The sequence below is a fragment of the Triturus cristatus genome, chromosome 9, assembly GCF_964204655.1.
Source record: "Triturus cristatus chromosome 9, aTriCri1.1, whole genome shotgun sequence".
NCBI classification, from domain to species: Eukaryota; Metazoa; Chordata; class Amphibia; order Caudata; family Salamandridae; genus Triturus; species Triturus cristatus.
This window is the reverse complement of record NC_140592.1, coordinates 1,056,539,544-1,056,546,847: the sequence shown is the minus strand read 5'-3', so window position 1 is coordinate 1,056,546,847 and position 7,304 is coordinate 1,056,539,544.

Below are 7,304 nucleotides of genomic sequence, written 5' to 3'. Positions count from 1 at the left end.
CAGACCCCTCCCAGTCCTTCTCAACCTCCTCTGGTTGCCACTCAGGGCGATGGGGAACACCAGGGTAGAACAATGGCACAAAAGTACCGGCCGGCACCGGTTCTGTCGATTGACGTCAGTCCGGCTCTGTGTCCACGTCGAAGGGGAGGATGGGGTCGACATCTGTTGGGGACACAACCGGCATTGGAAGGGGTGGCGGTGTCGACAATGGATTCGACCCCGGAAGAGGTGTCATAAGGTCAACCAGTGCTGATTCGGATCCATGTCTGGATCCCTGAAGGTCCTGCGGCACCAGGGCCGAAGCCGCTGGCATTGAAGGCCTAGAACCCCCAGGCGAGTCCGCGGGGCCCGAAGGTGCGCCGGCAGAGTCTGGCTGCACAAAAATAGAGTGAACGGCTTCGTAAAAGCTACGAAGTAGGGCAGGGGTCGCTTCGGCTACCGGAAAGGGAGGGAGGCTCGGAGTTGGCCCAACAGGCACCGCGAGTGGAGCCGGATGACTACCCAGTATTCTTGTGAGGAAAAATTGTCAGCATGCCCCACGTATCTATGCCGCCTCAACATGTTCTTACCTTCTTGAACTACACAATCAATCTTTACCTCACTTCACGATCCAATAAAACAGTAACTGTGGGACTCCGGAAAGGTGCAAGGCTGTAGAAGGCTTAATTTCTGTCCACAGGTTCTGGAGAGCAAAGATGAGTCCCACAGAGCAACAGTCAGGGCGGGCTTTCGGCATGAGAGAGCTGGGTCCAGGCCCAGGGCACCAATTTTCAGAGAGGCAAAAAGGAAAATGCTACTTACCCAGTATGCATCTGTTCTTGGCATGTACAGCTGTAGATTCACATGCTTTGCATAAGTCTGCCATCTAGTGTTGGGTCCGGATGTTTTTGTTCGAAGAAGTCTTTTCCAGTCATGAGCTAGGTGACTCCTCCTTCCAGTGATAGTACGCATGGGCATCAACTCCATTGTTAGATTGTTTTCCCGCAGAGGGGGAGAATGGAGTTAGCAAGAGTAGAATGTAGATGTCCATGTGTATGTATCTAAGTAAGATAGGACTGGAACAGGTACAGGTACCCGGGGAGGTGGGTTAGCGCATGTGAATCTACAGCTCTACATCCCAAGAACAGATGCATACAGGGTAAGTAGCATTTTCCGTTGGAGGCATGTGAGCTGTAGATCACATGTTTTGCATAGACTATACAGTAGTAATATCCCAAAGCGGTGGCTAACCTGTAGCTGTTGCAGTTGTTTGAAATAGGGTACGTAGTACTGCCTGGGCAAAATTTGCTAGTTGTCTAGCTAACACATCTACAATAGTGTTTTGTAAATGTATGTGGTGTAGACCATGTTGCAGCTTCACTGATGTCATCTGTGGGAATATATCCTAAGAAAGCCATAGTAGCCCCTAGTTTGTGAGTGGAATGCACCCTCGGGGGAATTGGCAAAGTTATTTTTGCTTTTGCATAGCTAGTTTGAATGCATTTAACTATCCATCGTGCAATACCGGATTTAGAAATGGGATTGCCTTTGTGTGGTGGAGCAAAAGCGACAAAGAGTTGGTTAGTTTTACGAAGAGGTTTTGTCCTTCCTATATAATAGAGTAATGCTCTTTTAATATCCAAGGTGTGTAGAACACATTCTGCCACAGAATCTTGTTGAGGATAGAAAACGGGCAACTCAACAGATTGGTTGATGTAGAAGGCAGATATTTAGGGTTAGTGCGAAGAACCACTTTGTTTTGGTGTACTTCTAAAAATGGTTCTTCTATGGTTAATGCCTGAAGCTCACCCACTCTCCTCAGTGATGTGATAGCAATGAGGAAAGCAACTTGCCAAGTTAGAAATTGCAGTTCACATTTATGCAATGGCTCAAAGGGTGGACCGGTTAGTCTGGTAAGAACAATATTAAGATTCCACACTGGGGCAGGTGGAAGTCTTGGTGGAATAACTCTTTTGAGTCCTTCCATAAAGACTTTAATACCAGGTACTCTGAAAATAGACAGATGTTGTCTATTCTGAAGGTATGTGGCTAATGCAGCGAGATGCAAGCATCTAGATGTGTACGCTAAATTGGAGCGTTGTAAATGTAGTATATAGCAAATGATATTTTGAACGGAAGCATCAAGCGGGTTGATATAGTTATCATCACACTAAATAACAAACCACTTCCATTTTGCTGCATAGCAAGCTCTTGTAGTAAGTCTTCTAGCCTCTTTAATGATGTTCATACAGTCTGGTGGAAGATTCAGATTACCAAACTCTATGACTTCAGGTGCCAGATCGCAAGGTTGAGAGGTTTGGGATCTGGATGTCTTATCTTTCCATGGCATTGCGTGAGGAGACTGGATGTGAGATGTAATTTTTGATGAGGAACTACTGAGAGTTCCAACAGGGTAGTGGACCAGGGCTGATGGGACCAAGTAGGAGCTACCAGGATTAGAGTGAGGTATGTTTGTCTGAGCTTCTGAACCACTAGTGGAATGAGTGGGAGAGGCGGAAAAGCGTAGGCAAATATCCCTGACCAATTCATCCACTGAGCATTGTCTTTGGATAATGGGCGTGGATACCTGGAGGAAATGTTTGGGCACTTTGCATTTTGGTGTGTGGCGAACAGATCTATGTCTGGAAAGCCCCACATCTGAAAGAACAGGAGGAGAACTGGAGTGTGAAGTTCCCACTTGTGGATCTGTTGTCTCAGTCTGCTGAGCAGATATCCAATCGGATTGTTTACTCCTGAGAGGTGTTCCACTAGGAGATAAAACAAATTGATGAATGGCCCAACTCCAAATGGCTTGTGCAAGTTGTGACAGTTGGCAAGTGTCCCCCCCCCCCCCCCCGTTTCTGTATGTAATACATGGCTGTCATGTTGTCTGTGCATATTAGGACACCTTTGCCTACAATGTGAGTTTGGAAGGCTTTGAGCGATAGAAAGACTGCTAGCAGCTCTATATGATTTATGTGGAGTTGTTTTTCCTTTTGACTCCACAATCCTTGAATTGTGTGAGTTTGGAGATGAGCTCCCCAACCATTGAGTGATGCGTCTGTTAGCACTGCCTGTGGAACTGGGTCGATGAAAGGCCGCCCTTTGAAAAGGTTCTGTGGATTCCACCACTGCAGAGAGCAATGAGTGCGGCCTTCCACCAACACTAGATCTGTTAATCGACCCTGCGACTGATTACACTGATGTGCTAAACACTCCTGAAGGGGACGCATTTGAAGTCTTGCATACGGAACTATCATGATGCAAGATGCCATCATTCCTAGTAGCTACATGAATACCCGAACTGGTAATGAGTGGCTGGGTTGAAATTTGAAAATGAGAACCTGAATAATTTGGATTCTGGCTGGATTGGGACAGGCTAGAGCTTTTTGTGCATCTATGAGGCCCCCCAAGTACGTTCGTGTCTTGGATGGTTGAAGATAGGACTTCAACAGATTTACTGTGAATCCGAGGTCGTGCAGTAAGTGTAGTGTTCTTGGAGTATGCTGTATGCATTTTGTGAGAGTGCTGGCTTTGATGAGCCAGTCGTCTAGATATGGAAAGACGTGAATATGTCTTCGCAGATGTGCAGCGCCTACTGCCAGGCATTTTCTGAATACTCTGGGAGCAGTGGTGACTCCGAATAGGAGCACTTTGAATTGGTAATGTTGTCCCGCTACCACAAAACTGAGAATTTGCGATGAGCTGGATGTATTGGAATATGGAAGTACGCATCCTTTAAGTCCAGAGAGGACAAAGTCGTCTTGTTGTAAGGGGAAGCACCTGTTGAAGAGTGACCATATGGAAGTGATCTGAATGAATGAATATGTTTAATTCTCTGAGGTCTAATATAGGTCTGAGAGAACCATCCTTTTTGGGAATCAGAAAGTAAAGGGAGTATACACCTGTCCCTTGATATTGAAATGGGACGGGTTCTATAACTCCTTTTTTCCAGTGGAGATTGGACCTCGTTTGAGTAGGTGTATATGTTCTGAAGATAGTTTGTGTTTCCGTGGTGGAATGTTTGGAGGGTTGTTGGCAAGCTCCAGGCAATAACCAAACTGGATAATTTGTAAAACCCATTTGTCTGATGTGATGGTATTCCAGACAGGGAGAAATTGAGTGAGACATCACCTGACAGGTGTTGAATGATGGGGGGAGGGGAAGGGGAGGAAAGTCACTGTTTATTTGTGGCTGGGGAAGTACGGGGTGTGTTATCTCTCCTTCTTCCTTTGCCATTGTTTCCCCGAAATCCACCTCTAAAATACCCTCCGGTAGAGGGGGGTTGACTATTGCCTCTATATGAGGTAGAGGACCAGCCAGTAGGCATGATCTTTGAGCCTCCCCTGTATTAGGAGCGCCGAAAGGAACCACGGTTTGATGGTGTCTGCAGTGCTCCCAATGATTTGGCTACCTCAGTGTCTTTCTTCATTTTTTCTAATGAAGTGTCAACTGTAGGGCCATATAAATGTTCCTTGTTGAATGGTAAATTTAAAATGGAAGCTTGAACTTCCGGTATAAATCCTGATACCCTTAGCCATGCGTGACGTCTAAGTAGGACGTTGGTGTTAATAGCGTGTGAAGCAGTGTCCGCTGCGTCTTGAGCACACCTGATTGAAGTGTTGGAAATGAGCTTCCCTTCCTGGATGAGGTCATGAACTTTAGCTTTATGCTCCTCAGGCAGATGTTGGACGAGCTGCTGTAGCTCATCATAATGAGCTCTGTCAACCTTGTTTTTTTTTGTTGCAACATTTTTTATTGTTTTCCAACACATCGATACAACAATCAACTCTCAATCCCCGCCCATTCAGGAAATACCCCACATTGACCAGCATTTCCACTCAACCGTCCCACCCGGCCCCTTCCCCCCCCCCCCTCCCCCACCCTCTGTCAGTGTGCCCCCATCTGCTACCCCGGTCCCACTCTCGATGCGTCCCCTCCCCTTGGTCAATGCAATACAGGGGCCCCACCTCTCCCTACATCTACAGGACCTTCCCACTAGCCCAATCCAAAGTGTAGGCGGTCTGGGCCCGCCATTCGCCTCAACTACTCCCCACTCCCCACTACCACTTCCTCATCAGACCCACTCCCTTCCTCCCCCGACTCGGACATCAGCCCCTGGAGTTCTACCACCAACGCTTCCCATGCCCGGGCTGTCGCTAGCGCTTTTTCGTCATCTCGCCGGAGGGCCAGTTGCACCCGGAGCGTGCCCTCAGCCCCCGCCCAACGTTCCAGGGCTGATCTCCAACGCAGGAAACTGGGTCCCCCCCGGGATTTCCAGTGCAGTGTCAATTCCCTCTTGGCCATTATCAGCCCTAGATCATAAAATTTGCTTGTGACCTTCGTGCGACGGGTGTGGGGGAACCAAAGCAGCCAGCAGGACCCCATCTCCGGACCAATGGAGCGATCCGTGACCCGGTTCAAGCACTCCACCACCGCTTCCCAGTAGTCCCCCAACTGCCTACAGGCCCAAAACATGTGTCGAAAGTCTGCACCGTCCACCCCGCACCGCGGGCACTGAGAGTGCGCTCCCCCGAAATATTGTAGCACCTTAGCCGGTGTCAGGTACGCTCTGTGTAATGTAAAAAACGGGACTAGCTGGAACCTGGCATTCCTCGTCCCCTTCCATGCCCTCCGCACCAGCGTGGACCATGTAGACTCAGGGATCTCTTTCCCCAGGTCCGCCTCCCACTTTTCCCTCAAGGCGCCCAATGGGAGGAGGTTCTCCGTCGACAGCCTGCGATAAAGGCATGTGATGGCCTTGGCCGTCCCCGCCGCCATCACTACATAGTGGCAACCCGCGGCAGTCGGGGGCTCCGACAGCCCCACGTTCCAATGCCTCTGGAGGCTCGCCACCAAGGCCGCATGAAGCAGGAAGTCTCCCCGCGGAAGCCCATAAGAGTCCTGCAAGTCTTGAAAAGGCAGCAGTACTCCCTCTCGAAATAAGTCCCCTACCATCTGGACCCCCATTTCCTCCCAGACCGCCAATCCCGACCAGTCTCCTCCATGCGGGAACGCCGTACACATCCCCAGGGGGATCTCAGGGGCATAGGGGTGAACTATGGCGGCCTTTCTCTGGCATCTGTTCCAGCATAACCGGAGGGTACGTTCTTCCATGGTAAGCTGGGCGAGGTCCAGCCTCTGGTGAGGAACTATAAAGGCCAGCACGTGGCGCGGGATTAGTCTGCCCTGGGGGCCTTCCGGGCCCCTGTACTCCCTGGCCACCGCCTGCGTGAGCCACTGGAGCTGGGCCGCCAGATAGTACCATTCGAAATCCGGAGCCGCCAAGCCCCCCTCCGCCCGCGGCCGCCGCAAGGTGGTCAGCGCCACTCGACGCCTTCCTGAACCCCAAATGAAACTCGTGGTGAGTACCCGCAGCCTCGCAAAAAACGACGCTGGGATCCATATTGGAAGGGTACGAAAATAGTAAAGGAGCCGCGGCAGCGCCACCATTTTCAGCAGCGCCACCCTCCCAGCACACGAGAGCGGGAGCGTCTTCCAAAATCCCATACTACTCCTTAGGCCTCGAAGCGCTCTACCCACATTCCCTTCCAGCAAATCAGCCTGGGTATGGTAGATGTTAACCCCCAGATAACGGAGACAGCTGCCTTCCCAGCGGATATGGCCCAACGCCTGCGGAGGCTGTCCCCCTCGCGACAGCGGGAACAAACATGTTTTACGCCAATTGACCTTAAGCCCAGACAGCCGACCAAACACCTCCAAAAGGGCAACCGCTCCCTCCAGTGCACCCGCCGCGTCCTCCAAGAACATCAGTAGATCGTCCGCATAGAGGGAGATATAATGCATATCCTCCCGCAAGGACACCCCTACATACGCCCCCCCTCGTCGGGCATGAGCCGCCAATGGTTCAATGGCCAGCGCGAACAGCAAGGGGGAGAGGGAACACCCCTGTCTCGTCCCCCTCCGGACATGGTAGGAGGCCGATATTGTGACCCCCGTCTTCACCCGGGCTGTAGCCTCGCTATAAAGCAACGTGGTCCAGCGCACAAAGTCCTCCCCCAAACCGAACTCCCGCAACACTCGATACAAATAAGGCCATTCCACACTATCGAAGGCCTTTTCTATGTCGACCGACAGCGTACAGGCCTCCGGGAAGACCTCCCGGTCCAGTTCCATCACTCGCAGTAACCTTCTCACGGAAGTGGCAGTGCTGCGTCGAGGAATAAAGCCCGCCTGATCCGGGTGGACTAAGGCGGCCATATGACCCAAGAGGCGCGACGCCAGTACCTTACTGAATATCTTATAGTCCACCGTCAACATGGAGAGCGGCCGATATGCCGTGCGCGCGTCGGCCTTCCCTCCGG